At 43.8% G+C, this 16178-nt stretch overlaps 1 protein-coding gene across 6 annotated transcripts in view; it reads left to right on the top strand.

Annotated features, from left to right (window-relative positions):
• The first annotated feature begins 3701 nt into the window (after positions 1-3701).
• Positions 3702-16178, top strand: part of NADK (NAD kinase) — a 54143-nt gene continuing 41666 nt past the window's right edge. For 2 of the 6 annotated variants that reach the window (XM_033922147.1, XM_033922153.1), the window contains exon 1: positions 8470-8626. The gene's annotated coding sequence lies outside the window, so the exon portion shown is untranslated. Of the gene's footprint in view, positions 3712-8165; positions 8258-8469; positions 8627-12953; positions 13075-16178 lie in introns of those variants that run through there. The other 4 variants (XM_033922149.1, XM_033922150.1, XM_033922148.1 and 1 more) reach the window with 4 other exon arrangements.

A 16178-nucleotide genomic window follows, 5' to 3' on the forward strand; every position in this document is an offset into this window, starting at 1 on the left:
CCCCCGCCTGTTACTCGGCAAACATCGATGCGATAATCGAGCTCGCACCAGACTCTCCGAAGCATATCCGGCGTGATCGCGTTTATAGCTTCAGTGATGCGTTCCTACAGATCATCCATAGCTACGGGTAGTGGAGGTACGTATACTCTGTCTTTCATGTACCCCCCCCCCCCAAAAAAAAAAAAAAAAAAAGGAAAAAAGTCACAAACAGTATTGTCCGGTGATCTCGGGGGCCACTTGAGAAACACCTGGTCATTTTGTCGCATTGCATTGTCTATAGGTTGTCACTTCTGCACCAATTGCAGCTTATAAGGGTGAAAGTGCAAGCGATTGTGTAAGATCTTGCTTACCGTGCTTTTTGGAACTTGTATTTGCTGTCTTTTTTTTACATAAATAATAATTTATATTCCGCATATCCTACAATTCTATGCGGATTACAAATTTTTCCCTAACTGTCCCATTGGGTTCCCACTCTATCTAACGTACCTGGGGCAATGGGGATTAAGTGACTTGCCCAGGGAGCAGTGCGGGATTCGAACCCACAACCTCAGGGTGACAAGCCTATAGCTCTAACCACTGCACCACACATCTTATTTATAAACATATTCCAATAAGTTTTGATTTTGTAACCATTTAAAATCACCCTGTATTATTAATTTCTTTGCTGGCTCAAAGCAGAATCCATTTCCCGGCACTGTGTCTGGGAAAACAAACATATCTTTAACATATCACCACTGATGCTGACGCCTCCACCTCTCACTTGGGTTATGGTGGAGTGGAGGCAATTCTGCACCTCCTCACTGCTTCTAGCTAATTAGGCCTATGTTCTTTCTTCACATCCAAAAGCTATTTCTAGGGAAATTCTGCACACAATATATTCATAATTTCTTTCATATTTTTTTGCACAGAATTTGCCATTCGTAACACTCAACTTCTTCCAAACAGCACCCCCCAACACACACACAAAATGTTTGTCCTCTTTAGCACTCATGCTCACTTCAACGAGTCATTTTCCCACAAGTCTTTTCTGCCTTCTCAGTTTTCACTCTCTCTAACCCAGTAAGATCCCAACTTCTATTGTCCCCTAGGTCTACCACTACTACTACTACTTATCACTTATATAGTGCTGAAAGGCGTATGCTGTGCTGTACATTTTGACATTTATAGATGGTCCCTGCTCGGAAGAGCTTACAACCTAACTTGGACAGACAGACATGAGTTGTGGATGCAGAACCCAAGGTGAGAGGTAGGAGTCGAAAGCACTCTTAAAGAGGTGGGCGTCTAACTGGGCCTTGAACACTGCCAGAGATGGAACCCGCTGTATGGATTTGAACAGCTTGTTCCAAGCATATGGCGTAGCAAGGCAGAAGAGAGCCGAATAGATGAGCACAGAAAGGAGGGACTTACCAACTGGGTGGGAGGATCATAGGGGGAGATAAGTGAAGAGAGATAGTGAGGGGCAACTAAATGAGTGCATTTGTAGGTCAGTAAGAGAAGTTTGAATTGTATTCAGAAACGGATGGGAAGCAAATGACGTGACTTTAGGAGAGGGGTAATGTGAGTATAGTGGCTCTCCCGGAATACGAGTCATGCAGCCGACGGATTGGAGGGGAGCAAGATGGCTAAGTGGAAGGTCTGAGAGTAGCGAGTTGCAGTAGTCTAAGCACGAGATGAGAGCATGGATAAGTGTTTTGGTAGTGTTCTCAGAGAGAAAGGGCCAGATTTTAGTAATATTATAGAGGAAGAAGCAGCATGTTTTAGGTCTCTGCCTCTTAAGCATCTTCCTCTCCTTTCTTCACCCTCCTATGTACATACATCCACCTCTTCTTCCTACCCCCAGGCACATACCCCAACATATACTCCCCACCTCACCGTCTTTCTCCCTCCCCCCACATTATCTAGTTTGCTTCTTTTATCCCCATGGCACACCCCAAAGCTTGCTCTTCATACCTTCATGGCACACCCTCAGTCAGTGGCATCGTGAAAGTGGTAGGTCATGGGACCAGGAAATGATGTCAGCGGGAGAACTGAGGCCGGCGCGAGCAGCAGGTCAGAGATGCTGCTCGCTGCCTGCAACCATTTGAAGAGGTATGCTGGAGGGGCCTGCGCATCAGGAAAGGAATGTGGGGGATGGGCAGCTGCGGCAGGAAAGAGTGCAGGGGCACATGGTGCCTCCTTCTCTCACTGCGCTGCTGTTCATCCCCCCCCCCCACCTACTTTTAGGTTTAGTTCCTCACAAACATAATCTTCTGAAAACGTGGCGAGGTCTACCTCATTTTTATTCCTGCTTGTGTGTTTTCTGCAGTGGCGCTTCCAACCCTTCCTCAGTGAACACTGAACAAATACCAGTTAAGCAATTATTTTCCTTTATCAGCCTCAACGCATTCCTCCCTTTCACTTTTTGAGTTTCATAACCCCAATGTTTGCACTTCCTCCTCTCATTAACATATCTGAAAGAGCCTCCCCCTGCATTTTAGAGTTTTATTTTGTCTTCCATTTCATTTGCATCTTTGCTTTGACTACTTTTGCGACATCTCTTAGCTTTTTCAGATTATGGCTGTCTGGTGTTCTCTCTGTAATCTCTTGCAGTTTATGAATGTTTGCCTTTTTTCTTAACTTTTTCAACTGCTGCTTTCAAAAACCATAATAGCCTCTTTTTGCTCTTCTTTACTTTCCTAAAAATAAAAAAAAACAAAAAAAAAAAACGGTTTCTTTTTCTTACATCTTGTTTCTGTTTTGTTCATAGAATTTATCACGTCTGCTAGGTTTTTCCATCCAGCTAACAACTTGAAATCTTTCCCTCAATTTTGAATGAACCATCCTGCTTATTGTTAGTATTGAACTACAGTAGATTCCATTAGGGCCAGCTCAAGGGATTGTGGCACTATTTATACAAAAGTAACAGACAAGATTTTTACAGACATCGTAAATCACAAGTGAATCATAATTTCATAAATCCTCACAGAACAGTTCATCCTAAAACCAGCATTAGCCAATACATCTTTTATTGAAATGCTTCTAGACATAATGTAGTTTTAAATATATATATATGAATATCAGATAGCGCCCTTAGCGGTCCAGTTCATTTGTTCCGCAGCGTTACTCCCAAGATGGAAATGCATTTTTGAGAAGTCTGTCAATGATAATCGTATCGCACCTTCAGATCGCAAAGTTCTGAGCGGTCGGAAGATTGCCATAGTTTGTGATAGATACCAAGGTATCCCTTGCTTTTGCACCCTTTCCCCCACCCCAATCTTGGGAGCAATCATAACATGAGTCACATCAATAGTCCCTTCCAATCCCAGCTACCTTAGCATGAGGCTTTTTAAGTCCTAGCCCCCCTCCTCCCTGAAATCACCGAGCCCTGCCCTATTCCAATCTCAGCTTCCCCGGCATCACCTCTTTTCCAATCCTAACTTCCCAGATCCTGCATCAGCTCCCTTCCAATCCTAGTCCCTCCAACATCAGCCCCACACCATCAACCCCCTTCCTTCAAGAGTTCACCCCTCCAACTATCAGTCCCTGCCCAGCCCAGCCTCAGCATCAGTCTTGTTCCAGTCCAATCCCCAATCGTAGCCCTTCCCCAGTATTAGCTTCCATGCTGTGTATTTCACTAGCATGTTGAAATTCTTCAGCTGTTGGGTAATAGGTTCCAGTATTAAAGGTTTTGCAAAATCACTCAACACCCTTCTTACACAAAGTTACTTCCAGGTAAGTGCCAGAGCTCTCAGAATTTTGTTTAGTTGAATGCAGACTTAAATGTTTCATATAAGAGTTCGGCACAGATGACAGAAACTATGTACTAAAATAACTTTTTAAAAAAATTATAAATCTTTATACTAAAATAACTTACCGGTAATTAGAATGACAGTGAACAATTCTACTTTAATTTGAGCTTTCCTGGCTAGTTAAATTTTAACAGGGACAGAATTATTGTAACAAGGAAGGAAATTTGTATGGAGAAGCAGCTTATTGGTATTCTAACTTTTCTTAGAGCTGTAGAATACACTGCACAACAAAGTTTTTGCTTCCTGAACACTGCTGGGTGTTTCTTATAGAATTTTGGGTGCTGATCATGAATATTACATCAAAAATTACCCATCACGTACCATTTCAGAGAAATCTTCAATTTTGTCGTGATTTTTTCTTATATTTGGATGCAAACAATTTTTTCTCCCATAAGTGTCTTATCAACCAGGTATAACTGGAATATCTGTGGAGACCTCAAAGTCGTTGCTCTGTTACTAGGACTGCAGCTTGGCTATACAAAGTACTGCTGTTTCATCTGCGAATGGGACAGCCGAGACAGAGAGTCGCACTATTCTAGAAAGAACTGGCCACTCCGTAAAAAGTTAGTTCCAGGACAGAAAAATGTAGCACATGAATCGCTTGTTGACCCGACAAAGATATTTTTGCCTCCTCTTCACATTAAACTGGGACTCATGAAGAATTTTGTGAAAGCAATGAACAAGGAAGGGGAAGGTTTTCGTTATTTAAGACAGATGTTCCCAAGAATAACTGATGCCAAGATCAAAGAGGGTATTTTTGTTGGCCCCCAGATCAGACATGTTATGAGTGACAAGCGATTTGAAGATCTGTTAGTTGGGCCGGAAAAAATTGGCTGGAAAGCCTTGAAAGACGTTGTTGACAATTTTCTGGGCAATTACAGAGCCCCAAACTACATTCAGCTGGTAGACAAACTTCTCAAAGCATACAAGAGAATGAAGTGCAATATGTCACTCAAGATTCATTTCCTCCATTCACACTTGGACTTCTTCCCCGCAAATCTCGGTGCTGTGAGTGACGAGCACGGTGAAAGGTTTCATCAAGACATAGCTACGATGGAGAAACGATACCAGGGCAATTGGAATCCGTCAATGCTTGCCGACTATTGTTGGATGCTACAACGTGATGCACCAGACACTGAATATAAAAGAAACTCGGGAGCAAAACACTTTTAATTCTGTTTCATTTAGTCGCTTGTGCGAAACGTAAACTTGACTATATATTTTATTGTCAGTAAACATAAAAATGTCTATTTCTCATAGTTCTTACGTGATGCAGTAAAACCAAAACCATATTTGAGCATACCAAGTTGGTACCTGTCATAATCACCAAAAACTTTTCAGGAATCAAGACTTAACCAAAAAATTGTTGTGCAGTGATATTAGTACTATGAAACATTTGCATTTTTATAGGTTTATTATTTTCTTTTACATGAATTTGAAGGATTTAGGGGTCCTTTTACTAAATTGCACTGGGCGTTAACACATGCTTAATGCAAGAAAAATGGCCTAATGCAGGATGTAAGGTTTTAGCACTAGCGGTTTTAGCAACTCTTATGTTCAAAAACATTTGATATATCAGCTCTCTAAAATGGAGCAATTGCTTCTATTGATCATAATGTAACCCTAGGATTATCATTATGTCTTTGCTCGCTAGTTGTCATCCAAGTTGTGCCAGAAATTACAGAGAAATGAATGTTTCCATTTATACGTGAATATTAATAAGAATAGCTTTACTGGGTTAGACCAATGGTCCATCAAGTCCAGTAGCTCGTTTTCACAGTGGCCAATCCAGATCCCTAGTATCTGGCCAAAACCCAAGGAGTAGCAATATTTCATGCTACCGATCCAGGGCAAGCAGAGGCTTTCCCCATGATAAATAGGATCTCTTTGCTTATGTAGAATGTTAACTGTGATCTTCTTACATTGCTAATGCAGAAGCTCTTTGATCTCCTTTTCAATGGAACTATGAATATCCTATTAGTCCTTCACTGCTATCTGAGCTATTCTTTTTATTTCTCCTGGGATGGTGCAAGCTACCCTAAATTTCTCCTCATGCCAGACTTCTTCTCCACTTCCTTTTATGTAAGATGATGTAAATCCAATGTACTTCCTTTTTCTGTCCACCACAGTAAAGTTCTGAAATGTTTCCTCAGAATGTACTTACCAAATCAGAGTTTGCAATCACATTACCTCAATCTTCACACTTGAGCTTAACAATTATGGGTTCTTTTTGTTATTCTTTTGCAATGAACATTGTCTTTGTGGGAAATTTACCAAGTAGCTGAGGATTTGTGGCAGAGGCATCAGAGAATTTGGCTTTTTAATATTATGCTATGTCACAGCCAATCAACCATTAAAACTATCCACCATGCTGTGTATTGTCTTAGGGAAGAGGTTACAGATTTTTCCAAGACCACTGATTGCATTCTTATGCCATGGGAGTGCTGTAGACTATTTCAAAATAAAGTACAATTAACAAGTCTGAAAAAAAAAGCTAAGCAAATATTTTGAGTGGCCTTAGACAACCTGGATCAATCAGAGCCTCAGGCCCATTCCCGGTGCATCCCAAGATGCACAGGGGAGGGGAATTCTCATTTAGGGGAGCTGGGAGGAGTGGGTCTGTGTCCCTTCTGCTCTTCAACTTTGAGGGGAGGGAGGCAGGGGAGAGTGGGCATCTCTCCTGCTTGGGGGGTGGGGGGGTCAGTCGCAGTGGGGATTTTAGTGCAGCAGGAGAGTGTAGGCATCTCTCCCACTGCGGCGGTAGCGGCGGGGAGGGGTGCTGTCGTTCCGGGAGGAGGGTGGTGTTTGCCACCGCTGATGCCAGGAAGGGGTGTTGTGATGCAGCGGAGAGAATGAGCATCTCTCCCGCTGCATCACAACACAGGGGTTTCTAGCAGTCTTGACACTGACTGGCACCTCCAGACCAGTCGCTTTTTTTAGCTGCCAAAAGCTGACGCCGCTTTTTAAAAATGGCTCAGCATTTTTTAAGAATCCTCAGGAGGGCTCATTTCAGTGTTGAAGAGCCCATTTGCATGTCAGTGTCGGAGACTGCTAGAATCCTCACTAAAGAGGGAGATAAACCCTTTTGATAATCCGTCACTAAACCGCCGGAAAACAGTTTAGCGGCAGCGTTAAAGTTTTGAGAATCTGGGCCTGAGTGGGGGGAGGGCTGGGTAACTATACTTACAGGCGGTACAGTAGGCGGGAAGCCTGGCACCAGGGCAGAAAGCTCTTCTAGAGTTTTCTTTGCTTGGAACTAGCCGGGATTGGGCGCAGGGTGACCACACCATATGTGTCAGCTGTCCAGGGAGCAACCTCAGTTGCTGCTGCTGGCTGCCCGAAGATGCAATTATGGTGGCCGGCCTGGGGAAGAGGTCAGTGGCGGAGATGGGAGAGCCGGCTAAACCCTGACAGACTCCCCCATTTAAAAAAAACACCCCAAAACCCCCGTCCGGAAAGAGGACTGAATTTGTCTCCTGCTCTCTCAACCCCCTCAAGGTCCTGCTTTTGTCCTTCCTGCCTCCTACCCAGCCAGCATAACACCCGTCCCCACAAGTTTTGTTGCAGTCCCTGTCCCATTCCTGTAAAGTTCATCCTTAACCGTGCAAATTTCCAAACGCTCATGATTTTTCAAGTGTTTTGAGGCTTGTGAAGCTGAGGACCTCAGCAGAACGAGATTTGGGAGTAATCATCAGTGCAGACATGAAGGCTGCCAAGCAGGTAGAGAAGGCCACATCCAAGGCAAGGCAAATGATGGGATGTATCAAAAGAAGTTTCGTCAGTCGGAAACCAGAAGTCATAATGCCGCTGTACAGGACCATGGTGAGACCTCATCTGGAGTACTGTGTGCAGTTCTGGAGACCACATTACCGTAAAGACGTGATTAGAATCGAGTCGGTTCAGCGGATGGCCACTAGGATGATCTTGGGGTTCAAGGGTCTCTCATACGAAGAGAGACTGAGCAGACTGCGGCTCTACACTCTAGAGCAGGGGTGTCAAAGTCCCTCCTCGAGGGCCGGAATCCAGTCGGGTTTTCAGGATTTCCCCAATGAATATGCATTGAAAGCAGTGCATGCAAATAGATCTCATGCAGATTCATTGGGGAAATCCTGAAAACCCGACTGGATTCTGGCCCTCGAGAACCGACTTTGACACCTGTGCTCTAGAGGAACGCAGGGAGAGAGGGGACATGATTGAGACATTTAAATCACAGGACGGGTCGAGGTGGAAGATGTCATCCTCTTGCCCAGGGGACCCTCGACCACAAGAGGGCATCCGCTTAAACTCAGAGGAGGGAAGTTTAGTAGTGACACCAGGAAGTATTTTTTCACGGAAAGGGTGGTAGATCACTGGAATAAGCTTCCGGTGCAGGTGGTCGAGGCCACCGGCGTGCTTGACTTTAAAAGTAAATGGGACATGTACGTGGGATCCCTACATAGCACGAATCACTAGCATCTAGACTTATCGGGGTGGGTTAGTAGAGTGGGCAGACTTGATGGGCTATGGCCCTTTTCTGCCGTCATCTTTCTATGTTTCTATGAGGACGGAGCTTGCAGGAATGGTGACGGAAAAAAAATTCGTCCCCCGTGTCATTCTCTATCTCAAACGCCCCATTGGCGGTGCCTTTTTTTTTTTTTTCAATTCTTGCTTGTGGAAACCTCTGGCAGCGACCAGCAAATACGGCCACGGGCTTCATCCGTTCAGCCTTCCTGGACGCTTCCCACGCCCAAGTGCGGGAACCGGAAGTTACGTCAGAGCGAAGGCGACGGGGAAGGCACGAGCGGCGCCGCTGCATCGCTGCCAGCGGTTTCGCCCGGGCGAAAGCAACTTTGAAAGAGGTAAACCCGGGATGGGGGTTGAGGGGGAGAAGGGCGTTAGGGAGGCCGGGGGGCTCGCCGGCCGGGGAGGAGCAGGACGTCGCTGTTGTGGGAAGATGAGAAGGAAAACAAACAAAAAAAAACAAAACCCCTTCTATCTACGGGGACGGGGGGGACGTGAAAGCCCGGGTGCCATGGCAACCTAGCACCCGGGATTTGTCGAGCCCCCGATTTGAAGTCATTCGTTGTGTGGCCTAATTTCCTGGCTTCTGTACTTTGTTGTTGTTAGTAGGTATTTCATTGTTGGTTCTGGAGTACTTTCCTGGGTTTCTTTTCAGCTTTTGAGTTGTGCTCTGTGTGTGTCATTGCATAATGTGGGTTACCAAATATGATGAGTTTCATGGAAATAAATACAGTAGAAATAAAACAAAGGGGATGCCTTAATTAACTTAGTGCATTGTATCACCTGCATTGCTTTTGTTTTGATTTGTTTATTTGTATATATTAACCTTAAACAGTGGACTAAGGGCTGCCGCACCATTTCACTTATGGAACTAAAGTAATGATCATTTGGGAATGTAGAAGAACCACAAGGCAAAAGCTGTGAACTAGTTTTTCATAACATGAATCATCAACACAGATTCAGCTTCTATTCTTGGCAGTTGTTAAATAAAATGGAGTACATTTTAATTAAGCATGTTTTCTAGTGACTTACCATAATGTCATTCCAGACCTAGAAGGCTGATATTGTTTACCTGTAGTCACTTGACAATAATATCGATTCGGTATCCTTGTATTTAAAAAAATTACATAGATTCCCTGTAATGAATGATTTTCTGGTTGTTATTATTAAAATTGGTAATCATATAATACAAACACTCCACCGCTGTAAGGATTGTATGCTTTGTACGTTTATAATAAAAACCAAAAGAATTATATAGATTACATTGAGATGAAATCTGAATGGTTTCATACTATCCATATAAGAGAAGTCTAGAAGGAGATCAGCTTTAAGAATTATCTTTCACAGCAGCATTCAGGTACTAAATAGTGCCTATATTCAGTACCACTAAAATTATGGAATACAGTAACTTAAATGCTACAGCCAGCATTTAATTTATTTCAAGTCACCACTGGATAAATATCACACCATTTATTTATATGTCTAGTAAGTAAGTAAAGAGACCAGTATTTCAGAAAGTAACACTTTTTTGCTAAACATGATATTTTTCAAAGTATAGCAAAAATAATATCCAGATGGAACAAATTCTTGTTTACCTTATACCAGCCTAATTATCCCCCCCCCCCCCCCTTTACAAAGCTGTGCTAGCGTTTTTAGTGCTGGCTGCTTTGGTAACAGCTCCAGTGCTTATACAATTCCTATGAGCGTTCAACTGTTACCGTCCCAGTCGACACTAAAAACACCAGCGCGACTTTGTAAAGGAAGGGGATATGTTGGTTTTTCATATTTCCACTTAATATTTCTCCCATAGGAGGGGCCTTAGGCACCTGGGCCAGTCGGAGTCTTAGCTTTCCTTCCCAGTTCATCCCAGGATTGCACAGTGATTCCCAGGATGCACTGGGAAGGAGGCCTAAGACTCCGATTGGCCCAGGTTGCACTGGGAAGGGGAAGGCCCGCCATTTTGGAGTGGCGGGCCTGCTGGCCGGAGGGTGTAAACATCCCTCCGGCTGGACTAATGCAAAAAAGTATGGAGAGGTGGGGGTGTCTAGAAGCTTGAGAGGGTCTAGAGGGGGGTGTCATCAGTTGGGGCTTGTTCAGAAGTTGGGGGGGGTTCCAGCAAAAGGTAGTGGGCATTCCTCCTGCTGGGGGAGGGTGTGGGGGTTCCTTCTGCAGGGGACTTCACGGGGGGTTCTGGGGTTCTGGCAGGAAGGAGTGGGCATCCCTACTGCTGAGTACTTCACGGGGAGGGGTCCCTGCTGCAGCCACTCGGCTGATTGGGGCAGGGGGATTCCCTTGCTGCGATCACCTCAGCAGCCGTATCTATTTGAAATGTGGACCAGCATTTTGCTGGCCTACACTTCACGTGTCTGTCACTGCCCTGGGGAGACGCCTAGGGCCACTTTAGCTTGCCGAAGGCCACCTCAAGATGAAACCACACCCATGCCCAGCCTTGGGCGAGCTTAAGTGTCCCGATGCATCTCTTTCAACCGTGACAAATGCCTACAGTGTAGGTGGCCTGCCTCGGAGGGTTTTTTTTGTTGTTGTTTTTTTTTTTTTAGAAAATGTGTATCCTGTTTGGCAGGTTAGACAGCGATAGGACATCTACTGCTGTCTACAGTCGGAACGCTGTTTATAGAATCTGCTCCTTAATATTCAATAAATGATCCCTTCTCAGAGGAGCTTACAATGTAATATAGACAGACAGGACATCTCATGGTTGGGGAGTTTCTGGTAGAAGGAATGATACAATGGGTATAGGTATTGTGGCGGGGTCAAGCCATGCACGCTCGGATCTAGTCCCTACAGTACCAATGAGGTGTGCAGGTTTCACAAAATAAACAGTCTCTGTTTTGCTTTTGAAAGTGCAAAAAAAAAAAAATTATTTTCCTCTGAATTTCTTTGCTGCTTTCAACACAGTTCATGCTTCAAAAATACAGCAAACTTTTCAAATATCCAACAGTTCAGGATTTCAGTATTCCAGCTTTTTGTCCCCTGGGCTTCTGCTTTAACACAGTCCAAGCAGCCTTTGCAAATAGGACCAAAGTTTGCTTCTTATTGCCCACAGGCAACTCTAGGCAGTGCTCCTGCCTGCATTCAATTCTCAGACTGCTACTACTATCCACAGTCCAATAAAGGACACTCTCTTGTGCCCATCTCCAAAGAGCACTCACAATACTGCCCTGACTCTCTCTCTAGCTGGGGCTAGTATGTGTGGAAACTTGCACCACCCAAATACAGATTAATGGACCCTGTACACCACCCATTAACCAATTAATCGGTGGCTCACTTCCATAGGAGCTACTTCTCTGCAATATGGCTCCCCTCTCGAATTCTGTAAAAGCCCTCGATTCTTACAGCCTATGCAAACTTCTTTTCAGAATCCTCCCCCTCCCAAGCTAATCTTGCTCTGGGAAATTAACTCTTGCTTTGCCTGGGAGTTCCTGACTGCAGTTTCCAACGAGGTAGTAGTATTGGGATGGAAACTTTCTCAATGTTTCCTAAGGTGCCCTGCAGCATTCTCAGCTTTGCAGCCCTGCCTTGCCATTTCTCCTGCTCCTCTGGCTCTTCCTGTTCTTGCCACTCCTCTCTCCAGCTCTCAGATGTGGAAACTTTATTCTTTCCGGGCTATAGCCCTGCTTGATGCACATCAGCCCTGTTGACTCCTCCCCTTTTTGCTTGCCAGTTCTTACAGTTTGCTTTCATTTTCTGGGAATATGCACTGGTTTGCCAAAAATAGGGTTAGCAGCAGAGTCTCTGAATGAGACAATTTCTTGCCTGTCATAGTATCTAATAGTAAGTGGGAGTTAAGAGTTGAAAGCAGCTTTGAAGAAATGGGCTTTTAGTTTGGATTTGAATACTGCTAGAGACAGAGCATGATGTATTGACTCTGGCAGCCTGTTCCAGGTATACGGCAGGAAAAGAAAGAAGGGTCAGAGTCTGGAGTTAGTGATGGAGGTAATGGGTACAGATAAGAGGGGGCTTACCAAATTTAATGAGTTCTCATTAAACTTGTTAGTGTTCAATAGTTCTAGTTCTTACTTAATTTTCATGTTGGTTAATCTTCACAGCAGAGAGCTGATCCTGGGTCAAGGTTTTTTTGTGGCTATGACGTTATAGACATTGTACACTAGTCCTTTAGAAAATTTTCTTCCTCTCTTTTTAGTCATAAAGAACTGACCTGTTTACTACACTGACATATTGGGATGGGCTAAAATTAAAAGTGTAGAATTCTTAATTGATTTCATGATGTATAATGACAGATGTATGCAATTACCAAAAAGCAATTAAAATTGTACATGTTTTCAGTAGAGCTTCTGATAGAAGGTGTAATTATTTAAAATCTCATTTTTTTCAACATGTTAAACCAGTCCAGCTGGGTTGTAACCCCTTTTCTACTAGCAGATGGGAGGTAGAGATACTGACCTGTTCCAGTGACATTGTAGGTATAAGGGCTGGTGCAGGCTGGAATCTTTCAGTATTTCTCTACCTCCAGCAGTTGGTGAAGTTGGGCCAGTGCAGTGCTCAGTGTTGTGTCACAACGATCTCCAGAAGCCCATGACAGTATGGGCTGGTTGCACGTTATAAAAGGGCATGCCTCTCAGAATAGCTTTGTGGGTAACTGTGACAATGGATGCCAGTCTTCTCAGCTGGGAGGGCTCACTGCAACAGACACCCGATCTAGGGCCGTTGGTTGGCCTCCCAAAGGAAGTGGTCGATCAACAGATTGGTGCTTTGAGCCATTCGACTGGCGTTGCAGAAGCTGGAGAAGAGTCTGGAGGAACAAGCAGTAAGTACAGTCTTCTCAGACAATGCTACTGCAGTGGCATATGTCAATTTCTAAGGAGGCACCAAGAGTGCACAGATGAGTCTGGAGGCCTGCTCACTATTTTGGTAGACAGAGTTTCATCTGTAGGCTCTTTCAATGGTGCATGTAGCAGGAGTGGACAATGTCCAGGCTGATTTCTCCAGCAGCCAGACACTGGATTCAGGAGAATGGACGCTGTCTGCTGCAGCCATCCAATCCATTTTTCATTGCTGGGGGTCGCCCAATGTTCAATCTGATGGTGACAGCAAGAAACAAGGTGGACCGCTTCTTCAGTTGAAGACCTGAGCCTGGAAGCACAGGTCTGGATGCTCTGGTCCTGCCATGACCAAAGAACGAGCTCTTGTACGTGTTTCCTTCGTGGCTCATGATAGGATGGCTATTCCACCTGATTGCAAACCATCTGAGGAAAGTCATTTTCGAGGCACCAGATTGGCCATGCAGTCTGTGGTATTCAGATCCAGTGCATCTTCAGAAAGGTGCAGGTCTCAGACTTCAAGTACAGCCAGAACTTCTTTCTCAGAGGCCAGTGGTCATAGAAGATCCAGAGCACTGCTGTTATGGCATGGCTCTTGAGCGTGTGGCGTTTGCGCACAAAGGATACTCGGAGGTAGTGATTGCTACTCTTTCCAGAGCCAAAAAGCCTACAGCGATCTCTAGTTATGCTAAGGCATGGGAAATATTTCACCATTGGTGCATTAAGTCAGTGGTTCCCATCCCTATCCTGGAGGACCACCAGGCCAATCAAGTTTTCAGGCTAGCCCTAATGAATATGCATGAGAGAGATTTGCATATAATGGAAGTGACAGGCATGCAAATCTGTTCCATGTCATGAAACAAGAGAGACCCTTGTCAAGGCCAGCTTGGAGGAAAGCTAACACCATCGAGATCAAAGCAGAGAATGGCTCCGCATTCTCCTTAATGCAGTGGTCCCAAACCCTGTCCTGGAGGACCACCAGGCCAATTGGGTTTTCTGGATAGCTCTAATGCCATCTAGTGTGAGGGTCATCTTCAATGGACTCTCTTTCCCACTTAAACTACTTTCTCTAAAATTTTACTTTGTAGGATAATGGGGCAGACTCACCATAAACTGCAGTCATGTGTTCATGGATCACCTTTGGCTTTTTCTCTTCTTTTGTGAGAGATTTTTATAATTGAATGGTGCTCCAAATCTAGACATTTCTTAATTTGCATGAGGACTTTCCTGATATCCTGTCTCTTGGAATGTTAGACTCGCCCTGAAACACAACTATGCATAAGTAACCTTGAGACATGTCACAACATGCACAGACTTATTTCAACATGCTTGTCTTTCATACGTGGGTAGATAAATTATTGAACGCCCCTCATAACTGTCCAACCAGAATGATACATCTATCTGCTAGAAAAGATATTAGCAAAGTAAGAACCTAATCTCTTTTTAGCACATGTTACTTTTAGATTTATTTAGTATTTGATATACTACTCATTGATAATTTATCTGTCCAGTTTGCAGTCATTAAATATTAGCTAATAAAAAGAGAGCTGAGACAGGAAAAAAAAAGGAAAAGCTATTAAAGCAAGTTACATATTTTGACAAGTGAAAGATAGCAAAGAAGTAAAAAGTCTGTGAGTCTCATTAATTTTTTGAATTGTATTTTTAATGTATGATTTTGTATATTGCTCTAATTATGAAAACAGAGGGCAGTAAATTAGCAGAAATAAATAGACATTTGGCAAATCTCAATTCAAGGTACTTTGTCAGAAATATATGTAAAGTTAGTGTTAGAGGAAAGAATCAGTTTGAGTTTACTTTTCCATCTGAGCTCTGAAGGCACTACAGGCAAAATGTATATGGCTTGAATGTGACTTGTTTATTACAGTGTTTTTCAACCTTTTTTGGGCAAAGGCACACTTGTTTCATGAAAAAAATCACGAGGCACACCACCATTAGAAAATGTTAAAAAATTTAACTCTGTGCCTATATTGACTATATATAAAGTAATTCTCTTGAATAGGAATCAAATAAACACAAAGAAAGTATTTTATAATTACTTTATTATGAAATATTAAGTAAACAGAATAGTGAAAAATTATAAAATACTTTATTCAGTGCGAAACCTGGGCCTGTTTGGCTGAACACAAAGCTGATATTCTGGCTGGAATCGAAGAAAGACACACACGTAGCTCTTCGTCAACAGCTCTCAGTCTCTCTCTGTATTTGGTTTTTATAGCATACAAAAATAGACAAATATACCCTCCATCCTTTTTATTAAACCACAATAGCAGTTTTTAGCGCAGGGAGCTGCGCTGAATGCCCAGCGCTGCTCTTGATGCTCATAGGCTCCCTGCGCTAAAAACCACTATTGCGGTTTAGTAAAAGTTGACCATATTGTAAAATATAGACAGCAGATATAAATTCAGAACTGTGCATAGTAAGTGAAGGGAAGTTTTCATCTCTGGGAATTTACCCAGTTAACTATTAAGTTATTTGGGCAAATTCCTTTGAAAACTGTGGTAATACTGCCTCCACTTTGCTAAATTTAAAATAAAATCATTTTTCCTACCTTGTCTGGTGATTTCTGGTTGCACTTTCTTCTTCTGACTGTGCATCCAATCTTTCTTCCCTTCTATCAGCCTGTATGCTTTCTCTCCTCAACACCTCATTCACTCCCCCAACTTTTTCTTCCTCTCTCCCTGACCTTTCTTTCTTTTTTTCTGTTTCTCTTCTTTCCTTCTGTTTCCCTGCCTGCCCCCTTTCTTTCTTTCTCCCTGCGGTTCCCCAAGCCACTGCCACTGCCGCTGCCATCGGGGAACAGGACCCACCATGGGATAACAGGCCCCAAAGCCGACGCCGACGCATGCTCTCCCTGACGTCAATTCTGCAATCGGAGAGGAAGTTCCGGCCAGCCAGGCAGCGATTGGCTGGCCTGAACTTCCTCTCCGACTGCAGAATTGACCTCGGGGAGAAGAAGACTTATCGGCTCGATAGATTAGATCGCCAAGACAAAGTGAGTCCTGGGTGATCGACTCACTTTGCCTTGGCGAGCTACTGGCGCCCCTGCCTCGGGCCCCCTGTCAGCGGCCCT

The sequence above is a fragment of the Geotrypetes seraphini genome, chromosome 15, assembly GCF_902459505.1.
Source record: "Geotrypetes seraphini chromosome 15, aGeoSer1.1, whole genome shotgun sequence".
NCBI lineage: Eukaryota > Metazoa > Chordata > Amphibia > Gymnophiona > Dermophiidae > Geotrypetes > Geotrypetes seraphini.